Source organism: Acanthaster planci, linkage group LG21 (genome assembly GCF_054643075.1).
Source record: "Acanthaster planci isolate LZ-2023a linkage group LG21, COTS_SCS, whole genome shotgun sequence".
Classification (NCBI taxonomy): domain Eukaryota; kingdom Metazoa; phylum Echinodermata; class Asteroidea; order Valvatida; family Acanthasteridae; genus Acanthaster; species Acanthaster planci.
In genome coordinates, this window is record NC_141797.1 from 196,531 (window position 1) to 211,125 (window position 14,595).

Sequence of the window (14,595 nt, forward strand, 5' to 3'; positions counted from 1 at the left end):
ATAAAGCACGTGCACTAATACTGGCGCAGAGCCGCTTTGATAGGGTAGATCTCGCACACGCGGCCGATTTAATAAGACTTGTGCTTTTGGAAAAATGGATTTGTTCAGGGAAAATAAAGTGCCTTGGGATGTTTGCAGTGGTTGGAAATTTCGTGCCAGTTCCGAATGAAACCTATTAGAATGAAATAAGAATAAAATAGAAAAGAAAAATGGAAAAAGAATGAAAAATGCAAACTAAGAAACAAATATTATTTTGATGATAGTTTTATTCACGCTAGTTTCAACAGAGGGCTCACCAGCAGTAGGCTACGCCTGTTTGAAAACACTTTGACTAAGTTTGGGCGGCCAGTTGTTCTCGTATGTTCACGTACAGCTCGATTTGTTGTTTTATGGGTTGGCGACTCAAACGCCGGGAACCGTACAACTCGGCTAACTTCTTTATCATCAAGAAATAATTTCTTTCATGGAAAATTATAAATGTTAAGACAAAACTTTCCACTGTCTCCATCCTCGTAAGCCATCTCGATAGTTTTTGCGGCTGTTCATAAACAAATCTCATGAGCTTTTCCGTTTGTTCGTGTAAAACCCTGACGAGGTAGTGGTGTGTGTTCCGAGAACGGCCTGCATGTGCTTGGGTCATGCCCCCACCGTTTGAGCGCGAGAACACGAAACTCGTGTCAAGAACAGGCCGCCCGAACTCGACCTTTGAATAATCATGCAGTTTAAAATACCATATTTTTGTTATTTTAATTAAAAATACTGCTTGGCACTTAATTCTTGATGTCATTGGCTAGAGTGCCGAGCGCTACAGTTTGTTACTTCTGGGACATGCTTTTGTACAAAACCCAAACTGCCGTGAGATCACACGGTTTCCCGATATCGGTCATCATTGCATAAAGCGTTTGGTTATTAACTGGAAGTCGCATGTAATCCACTTGACAGTAATAAGTTCATTTTTCATTCGACGGAAATCATAATATTTAAACATATATACACAACCTCAAGTTCATATTAATCACCTATTGTACACTGGATTATTTTGAAAATCCTAAAAGCGAATTTTAGTATAATCGGGAACTATTAAACGTGTAAACGAGCGTTGGAGAATCAGCAATGAAGAGCTCTTTCTTAGTCTCGGAAATTTTGGATTTTCTTGTCATTCATCGCTGTCATGAAGTCTCACCTAGCAGTTTTTTACCTATTAAGTCCTTAATTCATGAAATCTTAATCTGGTTCACTGTGATTTTATTCTGTCACAACGATTATTTCGTAATTACCGAAACCCCAGTTGATATTTGTATAGAAGAGTGTTCCAGACTCGAGTGGATAGCTGGCTTATAATGGTAAACCGGAAGCAGTGGAGCGTGGAATGGGATTCGCCGGTTGTGTAACTCCTGCGTAAGCACTGTTGCATAAAGGTGTTGGATGCTGTGGTGGTGCGGGGTCGCGGAATTGGCGGGAAACCCTGGGTTAGGGTATAGGGGACCCTTACGCCAAGGGGGGGGGGTGGCTTTGAGTAGAGAAGACCCTGACGCCTGGGGGATAGGTGGCATGGGTTTCACGTATGGGGAACCTACTGCCCGGGAGTGGGGGTCGGCTTAGGTGCAAGTATAGTGGGTGCCAGATGTCGCTGAGCTTGAAACCGATGTCATAGGAGTGTTGTGCCGGAAAATCTCTATGGCCGACCAGAGCACACTGGCCGAAACGCCGAGTTAACATTCTTCTAAGAACCACACCTTACCCATACGAGATTTATTCCATGGTGTACATGCAAACCTATTTTTCAAAATCCCCACATGGCATGGGCTTGTTTGTTTCACACGGATCTAGATGTCGATCAGTCATCCCATCACTGGTTTGCTCCATCTATTACGCGGGCTCTTGTGTTAAAGTGAACAACGTCGGATCACCAATCTCGATCCCGATCCGTTTCAAAAAAGCACGGAGGATCTAATTTATAGGACTCGATTCGTAAATATCGACGTGCCTTTCGATAGGGATTTACCTGCAGCTAGTTACACGGCACCTCGATACGGTTACATATATGCAAACAATATTAGGTTTTAACATAAATGCCGACACACAGGTGTAAATATTACAAAGTATGTTACAAACTAACAAATTCATACGGTAGACAAACTTGCATGCACAGTGGCAAAGAAAACAGGAACTATTCCTACCTCTGATGAACAGCCCACAGTCATCATGAACTCACGGTAAAGCTATAAGACCGACTAATCTCGTCTCCTTAGCGTCAAGCTGTCTAATTATATAAGTCCTCTTCCTTGGCCATGGTGACACTCTTACATTGCGCAGCAGATAGCTGTTCACTGCCTTTCTTGCCAAGCTTTGAGTTAGAGGCCTGACCAGTCTTGCTTCGGTCAGAGGAGTGGACTTCCGATTGCCTGTCGTCCACTCAATTGCTAGGCATCTAGAACCGCTGGGTTGGAATAAGATCTGTATTCAAAGTCAACTTCAGTTATCGAGAGCAAATTCCAGCCTTCTGCAGAATTTATGAACTGTGCAGTCCTAGCAAGCTCTGAAAGGACCCCAGTGTAAAGTTCTCTCACGAGACTATATCCATATTTTGGCGCTGAAGTACCCTTTTAACTTTATCAAGGACGAAATCAGACTTATATATCTTTTAGATCGGCATGGCCAAGAAGTAATTGAAAGACGAAAGAGTAAATAACCGACGTTTAACTGCTTTAGCGTTATGTGCATGCCGCGTGAAGCATAGTGATGGCCACAATGGTTAGACAGAAGAGGTTTAGTTAAACAGTAATAGAGTCTCTTGTTTAATACAAGAGCAAATGTAGGCAATGCCGTGTAGTTACATAATAGAGAACTGCAATCTATGTGCTGAGCCAAAACTGAATGTTTCACTCACTGAAGAATCAAGGCAGCGTCTTGGAAGAAGTGTTTGCAGATCACGTGTGCATGACCTACTAGTCTTGCCTCCAGGAGGGATCTGTGACGGGTAACACTCGAGGGAGAGACTAAATATTCCTGATTTAGCAGAAGATTGCACATTTTCGAGAAATCAGTCACTGGCGTTGTGCAAATAAAAAAAAATAAAATTGGCTTTGACATGGGAGAGATCGTTGACACTCAAGAACCAGGGTTTGTCACTTGCAGCTGATTGGACCTAAGTAGACTCTGGCGCCATCTGTTTTCTCTTATACCAAAAATATCGTAATGGGTACGTCGTGTTCTACAAAAATGAAAGAATCCTTTTATATCTTAATTCCTTTTTTTGCTTTTCATTTTAAGTTTATGGTTTTAACTTTTATCGGTTTTTAACATTGTGGCCTCAAGTTTTTGGTCGGTTTTCTAACGTTTAGCCACCAAGGGAATAATTCATCAGACAAAATTCCATCATCTTTGAATATGAATTTGAATAGCACGAGGGCCTTGGTTTCCAATATATTATGCTGTAAGAATTTGTTGATGATTACGGGGTATGGCATGCCGTTCAACTGTGTTTGTACAGGGAACTGGAACGTTCCATCTACGTAGTCTCGTTACAGGTTGCAGCAACCGAGAAAGAATTCAGGATTGACATCAGTGCTAGTTGGCATTAGAAAAGAGTTTAGTTAGGTATAAAATTTTGATCAAAGCATTAGTCGAGAGAGAAATGTCACAGTCATTATCGTTTTGAGACGTGTTATGTGATACACTCCAGAGAGTGAAGACTAGGTCTACCAAATCCCCAAAGCAGTGCAATTAAGTTGCTGTGATGTGACGGTATATTTTGACAATTTTGGTGGAACGTTCTTGGCTCCCATAAAGCGAATCAAATTGTATATTGTAAAGAAAGAAGCTATAACTTTATGAATAAAACCATAGTTAAAATATTGTAAATAGCATTGATTTGTTCTCTCTTGTAATTATTTCGTGTTTGCAATAATCTTTCCAGTCGCAGCCCAGCAATTAATATGACTTTTTCCAATGGTGTAAATGTTTGACCTCATACTCAGGGGTTATGGTCCTACATACAGCGTGCATGAGGGGTTTGGCTTTCAGCAATCAGTTTTAACAGACAGACACGAGCCACTGAACTGACTGAAAGACTGCCAGTGTTTTCATACCACTGCACCAGCAACGTTTGTCACTCCATTCTTGAAACTTGCCAAAACAGAAGGAATATTTTACATAGTTTTTGATGAAACTTGTTGAAAACAGCTGCACATTTGTGCTCCAAAAGTAAACAAAACCAATCTTGGTTACCAAGTGAGAAATTGTTTTAAACGAAGTTAAAAAATTCCCACTCAGCCTTGTAAAAATAAATGCTTTTATTAGTGTGTCGTATTTTTGAAATGTTTTTTGGCCTTACAAACATTGCTCGAATGGTTTTTCCATCAGCCGCGAACTATAGAAAATAGTCACTCCTCCGGGTCAAAAGGTATGCCCCTTCACCCATGATACCATTCGTATTCATATTGCGTGGTACGCATGACTGAGGAAAAAGCTCAATACGTGTAGCTGAAATCGTGTTAACACAAAATCCCCCACAAAAAGCTAGACGTGCGTCAATATATTACAATCGTTTAGTTTTGTTTGTGACATCCAGCACCGGGTACTGTCTGTTGTTTGTGTAGCTGTGAAGGTTTACCTGCCATGGAAATGCGGTGCTGGAGGAGGTACCGTCGCATGTTGCTCAAACAATGAGAGCGTCATATTATTCAACCCTTGCTCCCAACCACTGCATGATATATAAACATGTTTGCCTGTGAGTCCATAAAGGCGAACTTCCACAAATCGAAGACATAAGTAAATAATTATAACCGGTTCCTTGCAGTGGTAAGTTTTACGCAGGTTGGCGCCGAGCAATGATGACATGCTGTCAGTGCTTTGGCAATTAATTCATCTTTTCAGATGACTGACTAGCTTGTTTACACAAAGTCACTACGCCCATCTTAAGTAACTTAGCAGGAATTATAAGATCGATGGTATGAATCAACATTTTGTTAAAACATAAAAACAGAGGATCGGGTAGCCATCGGGTAAATGTTCAACCTTCCGTAAATCCATTCAACCTTCCGTAAATCCATGTCCATTTTGTGTGGTTTGTCTACAGAACTATGTTTAAAACGAACCATGTACACACACCCGCACTCATTGAAACAAACACAAGTAGATGGGGCCATAGTTCAACATTAACATTGGATACACGCAATTTCAATAAGTAACGCCTATTAAATTTCTACGACTTTTTTTTTAAATTTTTTTTTTGAGCGGGGGGACTCTCCAGAAATTATGGAAAGATTGTCATCCATGGGGTAAAAGTAGTTCCGACACACCGCCAACTGAATACGTGCATTGATGCCTACACCAGATGCAAAGTAGGGCATTTCATTCAACTTCCCAGAAAATTAAGCATTCATTTTTGCCATCGTATCGCCTCACTTTTACCCCAATATGTGGCATTCATTGGCTATATAATATTCGAAAGGACACAATTTGCCAGTGAAAACTGCTAATAGTTGATCGGGCACGTAGGAATTTTTTTCCGCTGATTTTCTGGGCGTCGACCAAAAACCTGGAGCCTCGTTGTCAGACGCAGAAATGCGCAGATAAAATTCGCTACAGTGTATGCGTAGCTGTTTAGCTGGAAGGTGGTGTCTGTAACCCTAAGAGGGAAACTTGATCCGGAATCTTTGCTTTAATTAGCACACATCAGCAGTGACTTTTTGGACTACTCACATCATTGTTATTGGCTGTGAAGCTTGGCATTTCTGGTTGAAACACGCTGAAACAAGGTAAGATAACTTCCATCTAGCATACCGCTAAAACTTGCACTGTGTACTTTGTAATACAACGGTTGGAACATTGACATTGTCCAACAAACATCCAGCAAGTGAAAGAAAAGCTGTCGATGACAACAATGAGTATAACTGTCCTCCAGTTGAATATAGAAGGCCCGATTAAACCTATAACTGCAAAAGGTGTTTATGATCGATGGTGTTTACTCCTTGGCTTCTGTTCGTCGGGGTATAGGCTTTCTTGGAAGAAGTATTTTGAAACCTATCGTGTTGTGAGCAATAGCCATCATCAATTTCCTCAGTATCAGTCGAGTTGAAAGCGGCGATTTTTGTCAACGTCCTACAAACTGTGCGTGCAATGCCGTAGTAGAAAATTCTCTTTATTTCAGTTATAAGCAGGGATTACAGGGCGAATTCTCTGAGTAGAACATGACATGTCATAACATTCAAACTTGATAATAGCTTTATCTTTGTTTCGTCCATAAATCCGTTGAAACATGGCAGTGATAAGAATACAAGGCAACATCTGTGTAAAGGAGTGATAATGCCGACAAAGACAGGAAGGAAGTTGGTGAATCCTCTCCAAAAATTGTGAACAAAAAGATACATTACATATTAAAAATAATTTTGGAGTTACCAGTGTCACTCAATGATGGCAAAAAATTACATTCATACTGAAAGTTCCAACAGGATTCAATCGAAATGTATTCATTAAATGTGAACGTATACTAAGATTGTTCGAATTCCTCCGAACAATGGCTCATTTCTTTTTTGTCACATTGCTTGATGTAACACTCTTGCCTTTTTTCATTCCTTTTCAGACATTTCCAAACTTTGTCTGTTTGTGTGATAGAAATAATTTTACATCGCTGTAGTCCACTCTTTTCATTACAATTCAAACAGAAACAAATAGGAATTAAAAAATTAGCAAATAAACATTGATAAATCAATATTTTAATAGAGATCTTTATTTCTATGTATGCAAAGTCAGGAGTTGCCTCGGAAAATTTTGATTGAACGATCTTCGCTCCAGTAAAGCGAATCATATTGTAGATTGTGAAGAGAGAAACTATAAAATATGAATAAAAACTGTTTAATTTTAAAATATTGTAAACAGCACTGACTTGCTCTTTCCTGTAATTATTTCGTGTTCACAATGATCTTTCCAGTCGCAGCCTAGCAATTAATATGACTTTTTATCCAAAAAATGGTGTAAATGTTTGAGCTCATACTCAGGGGTTAAGGTCCTACATACAGAATGCATCACGTGTTTGGCCTTCAGCAATCAGTCTCAACAAACAGACGTGAGCCACTGAATAGAGTGAAGGGTTACCAGAGCTTACTATACCTCTGCACCTGCAACATTGATCATTCCATTCTGGAAACTTGGCAAAACAGAAGGGAATATTTTTCACAGTTTTTTATCACACTCGTTGAAAACAGCTGCACATCTGAGCTCCAAAAGTAAACAAAACCTATCTTGGTTACCAAGTGAGAAATTGTTTTAAACGAAGTTAAACAGATCCCACTCAGCCTTGTGGAAATAAATGCTTCTATGATTGTGTCGTTGTACTTTCAAAAATGTTTTTTAGCTTTACAAACATTGCTCCAATGGTTTTTTCCATCAGCCGCCAATATAGAAAATAGTCACTCCTCCGGGTCAAAAGGTTCACCCTTAACCCGTGATACCATTCGTATTCATATTGCGTGGTACGCATGACTGAGGAAAAAACTCAATACGTGTAATTGAAATCGTGTTAACACAAAATCCCCCACAAGAAGCTAGACGTGCGTCAACATATTACAATTGTTAAGTTTTGTTTGTGCCATCCAGCACCGGGTACTGTCTGTTGTTTGTATAGCTGTGAAGGTTTACCTGCCATGGAAATGCAGTGCTGGAGGAGGTACCGTCGCATGTCGGGTTTACTCAAATCATTGAGAGCGTCATATTATTCAACCTTTGCTCCTAACCACTGCATGATACATGTACATGTTTGCCTGTGAGTCCGTACAGGCGAACTTCCACAAACCGAAGACATAAGTAAATAATTATAACCAGTTTCTTGCAGTGGTAAGTTTTACACAGGTTGGCGCCGAGCAATGATGACATGCTGTCAGTGCTTTGGCAATTAATTCATCTTTTCAGATGACTGACTAGCTTGTTTACACAAAGTCACTACGCCCATCTTAAGTAACTTAACAGGAATTATAAGATCGATGGTATGAATCAACATTTTGTTAAAACATAGAAACAGAGGATCAGGTAGCCATCGGGTAAATGCTCAACTTTCCCTAAAAATCCATGCCCATTTTGGTGTGGTTTGTTTACAGAACTATGTGTAAAACCCACCCAGAGAAACAAACTCAAGTAGATGGGGCCATAGTTCAACATTAACATTGGATACACGCAATTTTAATAAGTAACGCCTATTAAATGAAAGCTTAATTTCTACGACTTGTGGTTTTTTGGAGCGGGGAGGGACTCTCCAGAAATTATGAAAAGATTGCAATCCATGGGGTAAAAGTAGTTCCGACACACCGCCAACTGAATGTGTGCATTGATGCCTACACCAGATGCAAAGTAGAGCATTTCGTTCAACTTCCCAGAAAATTAAGCATTCATTTTTGCCATCGTATCGCCTCACTTTTACCCCAATATTTGGCATTCATTGGCTATCTAATATTCAAAAAGGACACAATTTGGTGCAAACTGCTAATCGTTAGTTGATTGGCCGCGTAGGAATTTCTTTCCGCTTATTTTCTGGGCGTCGACCAAAAACCTGGAGCCTCGTTGTCAGACGCGGAAATGCGCAGACAAAATTCGCTACAGTGTGTGCGTAGCTGTTTAGTTTGAAGGTGGTGTCTGTAACCCCAGGAGGGAAACTTGATTCGGAATCTTTGCTTTAATTAGCACACATCAGCAGTGACTTCTTTGACTACTCACATCATTGTTATTGGCTGTGAAGCTTTGCATTTCTGGTTGAAACACACTGATAGAAGGTAAGATAACGTTCATCTAGTATACCGCCAAAACTTGCACTTTTTTACTTTGTATTACAACGGTTGAACCATTGACATTGTCCAACAAACATCCAGCAACTGAAAGTAAAGTTATCGTTGACACCAATGAGTATAACTGGTCTCCAGTTGAACATAGAAGGCGCAATTAAGCTTATAACTGCAAAAGGTGTTTATGATCGATGGTGTTTACTCCTTGGCTTGTGTTTGTCGGGGTATAGGTTTCCTGGGAAGAAGTATTTTGAAACCAATTGTATTGTAGGCATTATTGGATAATTTATTTGGGGGGAGGGGTAGTCGAGTTGAAAGCGGCGATTTTAGTTACCAGTGTCACTCAATGATGGTAGAAAAATCACGTTGATATTGAAAGTTCCAACATGATTAAATCGAAATGTGCTAATTACGACGGCGTCAACATTATCGAAACTGGGAAAGCGTTGTTGTTTGAAGCAATTGTCGCTATTAAACACCACAGAGTCAATTTATATCCTCTCAATACCGAGGGATTAAGTCCCCCAAAACTCAATTGTCCGATATTCAATCTCCCTTCAACCTTGTGAGCATTTGTGAAGTTCCAACTCCATTCAACATCCGGTTTTTGTCAGAACTAGCTACCCTCCTTTTAAAATGCTCAAAAATCATGGCAGATAACAGAATTTCAACGCCGTCTTCTACAGTTTTTGAAATGTTTATTATACTGAATTTCTTTCTCAAAAATAAACAACGCCTCAAGCTTAAGGGTGTCCTTCCAAGAGCTTTCACCATTCAAAGTTGTTTATTATTTACCAATGCATTTGGTGATGATCACAAACGTCTGACTGTTACAAAACTTATTAACACTGAATCAAAGTTTATTAATTCATTGTACTACAAACTGTAAGCGTTACATTACTGCGGCCATTACTTTGAGCTTGAGTCTCCTTTTGTCTCTTCAGAGGCCGTAGATACACCTCTATACGTCTCGCGTCATCATCAAAGAATTAGTTCTACGGCAGGCCATTTGAAAATTTCAGATGAAATAAACTCTCGCAGTCTCTTAAGTCACTTTCCCAATGATACACTGAATTAACAATTCCATTCACATACCACTACTTCACAAAAGGTAAAAAGGCTCTGTACTGGCTCAACGCCTGTAATCCCATGTCTGGGTTAATTTCTCTACATAGCACAGCCAGGTATGAAGCAACATAGATTTTCTCCTGAGTACATTGTAAAAACCGCCCACGATTCCATTGTTCACACTTCACATACCTGGATGGTTTGATAACCATATTTGGTAATGAATGAACCGACCAGGGGTTTGCTATCGGTTCTACCTGAGAGCACTATTGCTCTCTCAACTTCTCACCCTTTTATTCCCTTAGAGGAAGCTTAGAGGAAGAAAAAAATCCCAAAAGCGAGGTCGCGAACTTGCACTCTAAAGATTTTTTGTTTGCGAATTGTAGGCGTATAAGAGGGAAATTCCGATTCTTGTGTCGTTTTAATATGCAAATTAAGTTTTCCATTAATCAGCCTTTGGAGATTTTCTTCAATGTACGAACTCCCAACTTGGTCAAAAGAGGGCGCAAGTTTTCCGACAACGGAGGCTCTTTTGGCAGAAACTGCACCAACATATGAGCAAATAATGGGACAGAGAGAACCCCCCTGGCCTTTATATTGGTCATTGTTATACTGGTATCTCAGGAATTCCTTTTTTCAGACATCTACAGGTAGGGGCGATGTGTTAAGTGACAATAGGCTGGAGCGTGTAGAGGGAATGAAGTTGTTGGGGGTAGCCTTCTGCCCCATTTCGTGCCTGGTATACGCATGTTGCCGGTTTAAAAATGACCATTACAACGTTGGGGCACGCATGTTTACTCCCTCCACTCAGTTTTGCTTATTGTCTCGGGCCAAATACTGAAAGCCAGCTCAGCTTTTGTTATTGAAACCTGATTTCTGGTGTAATTCTTTTCTTATTCAGTCATTTAATGCAGCAAACGCCTTTTTCGAGCAGTGAAATCCGCGTTGATTCCCTCTGTTCCTGTAAAACAAATCAATATATTCTTGCATCCTGAGTTTTCCCAAGAATTCGAAACGCATAAAGGGGAAGCCAGCTAATGATGTGGACACTAAACTACGATGTGGCATTGCACACAACAGTCCGTGCCTGTTAAATGCAGCATTTAAAAATGAAACGAGTGTTCACACGATGGTAGGCCGACCATTGTTACTAACGGGAACAACATTTAGGCTTCTGAAGGGGGGACAAAACGATAACATTTTGGACTGAACTATTACAGATCTCAGAGGTTACTAATCGTAGTCCTTTCTGTTTAGGATATTCAAGGATTATTCCCATTTTTGTGATTTTAATAATGGTGTATAACTCTTCATTTATTTTAATAGTAACGTTAAAAAACGAAGCTGACCCAAACACAGCTCTGTATGTACAAATGACGTTGAAGTGAACATTAATGTAAACCTGCAATGAAAAGGTTCACGACACTGTTTTCACCGTACAATTGTTTCCCGAAGTGAATGTTTTGCAGGGATTTGTAACATCGATAGGAACTTCCTTGTACCCTTGCAGTTACATTTTTTATTGTTATCTACATTAACAATAGACGTTTTCCCAGACACTGTTTCCTTACAAGTGTATGTTCAAACTTGTAACTCTATCGTCATTATAAAGCATCCTTATGTATACAAACTTGCTAAACAGCGTGTTAAATATGTGTTCAAATCTATATAAGAGAACAAAAACATGTTATGTACTACAGACAAAAGAACTGCACAATAGTACCGTGAACAAGCACGACGAAGAATGCCGTATTTTTAAAACCTTACTTGGAATAAGTCTGTGCTACCAAAACACTTTACATTCTATTGTTATTATTGCTTTTTAAAACTGATCTCAGACCACAACTATTTGCTAGACACGAAACTACAGCATCAAAGACACTTCAGGCCAAACGTAGATATAAAGTCATTATTGATAAAACTACTACTGATAATTATCACTGATCTAGTGTCATTTCAGGAAAAAAATCCAACTGGTAATTACTTGCTGAGCAATGATGACGTGCTGCCAGTGCTTTGGCAATTAATTCATCTTTTCAGATGACTGACTAGCTTGTTTTTACAAAGTCATTATGCCCATCTTATGTAACAAAGCAGGAATTATAAGATCGATGGTATGAATAAATTAAAACGTAAAAAAATGATGATCAAGAAGCCATCGAGTAATTAATTTACTTTCCCTAAATCCATGCCCATTTTGTGTGGTTTGTCTACGGAACTATGTTTAAAACTAACCACACACGCACCAAAATAGATGGGGATCATAGTTAGTGTAGCGGTCCAGCCCCTGGCTGATCGCTCGGGGGCGGCGGTCCGTCCGCCACTGAAGGGGGAATTGGAGGACAGGCAGGCAAAAAGAAAGTTCAGCAGGCACTGAAAGACGTGGGTATTCAATCGGACTGGATTTCTTTTATTTCGCCATCATTATAATCACAACTGCTTGGACAATTAAACCGGTGCTAATCTATGTGATTCCCGGCCGAGCCATCACAACGTCCATTCACCCAGTCGTCTTGCACAGCACTCCCCGCTATCCCGAAAAAACCTTGAAAACCCGCCCAACTTCAGTGCCGCCAAAATGATCACATTGTAGGCCACTTCTGGTCGATGGGCAAGACTTACAGAAAATACTTGTACTGTACATGTACATTCTGTGCACCCACGTGGGCCCAATCACGCCTTGAAGACGTGCACAAGGTTCAAAGGTCACACAATTCCTAAATTAGACAGGAAATTCCCAGATCCCTACATTAGGATTAAAACTTTGATTAGAAGACTGGTACATTAACAATGGATACACGCAGTTTTCAACGCCTACAAAATGAAAGCTTAATTTCTGTGACTTTTTTGTGGGGGGGGGGGCGAGGGGGATTCCGTATTGATTGCCTTCCATTGACTAAAAGTAGTTCCGACATGCCGCCATTGTGAGCATTGATGCCTAGGCATGCACTGAGATGCAAAGTAGAACATTTCATGCAAACTTCAGAACATTAAGCATTCATTTTTGCCATCGTACCGCCTCACTTTTTCCTCAAATATTTGGAATTCATTGGCTATTTAATATTCGAAAAGGACACAAATTGGTGCAAACGGCTAATCGTTAGTTGATCGGCCGCGTAGGAATTTCTTTCCGCTTATTTTCTGGACGTCGACCAAAAACCTGGAGCTTCGTTGTCAGACGCAGAAATGCGCAGACAAAATTCGCCACAGTGTATACGAAGCTGTTTAGTTTGAAGGTGGTGTTTGTAACCCTAGGAGGGAAACTTGATCAGGAACCTTTGCTTTAATTAGCACACATCAGCGGTGACTTCTTTGACTACTCACATCATTGTTATTGGCTGTGAAGCTTTACATTTCTGGTTGAAACACACTAATAGAAGGTAAGATAACGCTCATCTAGTATACCGCCAAAACGTGCACTGTGTACTTTGTATCACAACGGTTGAAACATTGGCATTGTCCAACAAACATCCAGCAAGTGAAAGAAAAGCTATCGTTGACACCAGTGAGGCTGGTCTTCAGTTGAACACAGAAGGCCCAATTAAACTTATAACTGCAAAAGGTGTTTATGATCGATGGTGTTTACTCCTTGGCTTCTGTTCCTCGGGGTATAGGCTTTCTAGGAAGAAGTATTTTGAAAGCTATCGTGATGTGAGCAATATTCATAAATCAATTTCCTCAGTTTAAGTTGAGTTGAAAGCGGCCATTTGTGTCAACGTCCTACAAACTGTGCGTGCAATGCCGTAGTAGAAAATTCTCGTAATTTCAGTTATAAGCAGGGATTACAGGGCGAAGTCTCTGAATAGAAACTGTCATTAACCTGATAATAGCTTTATCTTTGTTTCGTCCATAAATCCGTTGAAACGTGGCAGTGATAAGAATACAAGGCAACATCTGTGTAAAGGAGTGATAATGTCGACAAAGACAGGAAGGAAGTTGATGAATCCTCTCCAAAAATTATTAACAAAAAGATACATTACATATTAAAAATAATTTTGGAGTTACCAGTGTCACTCAATGATGGCAAAAAATTACATTCATACTGAAAGTTCCAACAGGATTCAATCGAAATGTATTCATTAAATGTGAACGTATACTAAGATTGTTCGAATTCCTCCGAACAATGTCTCATTTCTTTTTTGTCACATTGTTTGATGTAACACTTTTGCCTTTTTTTCATTCCTTTTCAGACATTTCCAAACTTTGTCTGTTTGTGTGATAGAAATAATTTTTACATCGCTGTAATCCATTCTTTTCATTACAATTCAAACAGAAACAAATAGGAATTAAAAAATTAGCAAATAAACATTGATAAATCAATATTTTAATAGAGATCTTTATTTCTATGTATGCAAAGTCAGGAGTTGCCTCGGAAAATTTTGATTGAACGATCTTCGCTCCAGTAAAGCGAATCATATTGTAGATTGTGAAGAGAGAAACTATAAAATATGAATAAAAACTGTTTAATTTTAAAATATTGTAAACAGCACTGACTTGCTCTTTCCTGTAATTATTTCGTGTTCACAATGATCTTTCCAGTCGCAGCCTAGCAATTAATATGACTTTTTTATCCAAAAATGGTGTAAATGTTTGAGCTCATACTCAGGGGTTAAGGTCCAACATACAGAATGCATCACGTGTTTGGCCTTCAGCAATCAGTCTCAACGAACAGACGTGAGCCACTGAATAGAGTGAAGGGTTACCAGAGCTTACTATACCTCTGCACCTGCAACCCTGATCATTCCATTCTGGA

The 14,595-nt window shown here is 39.7% G+C and overlaps 2 protein-coding genes across 2 annotated transcripts in view; both read left to right on the top strand.

Moving 5' to 3' along the window:
* The first annotated feature begins 5,310 nt into the window (after positions 1-5,310).
* Positions 5,311-14,595, top strand: part of LOC147795646 (uncharacterized) — a 104,629-nt gene continuing 95,344 nt past the window's right edge. Inside the window, exon 1 of the mRNA XM_087131198.1 lies at positions 5,311-5,762. The gene's annotated coding sequence lies outside the window, so the exon portion shown is untranslated. The remainder of the gene's footprint in view (positions 5,763-14,595) is intronic.
* The window catches only part of LOC147795647 (uncharacterized), a 75,144-nt gene continuing 68,551 nt past the window's right edge, over positions 8,003-14,595 (top strand). Inside the window, exon 1 of the mRNA XM_087131188.1 lies at positions 8,003-8,765. The gene's annotated coding sequence lies outside the window, so the exon portion shown is untranslated. The remainder of the gene's footprint in view (positions 8,766-14,595) is intronic.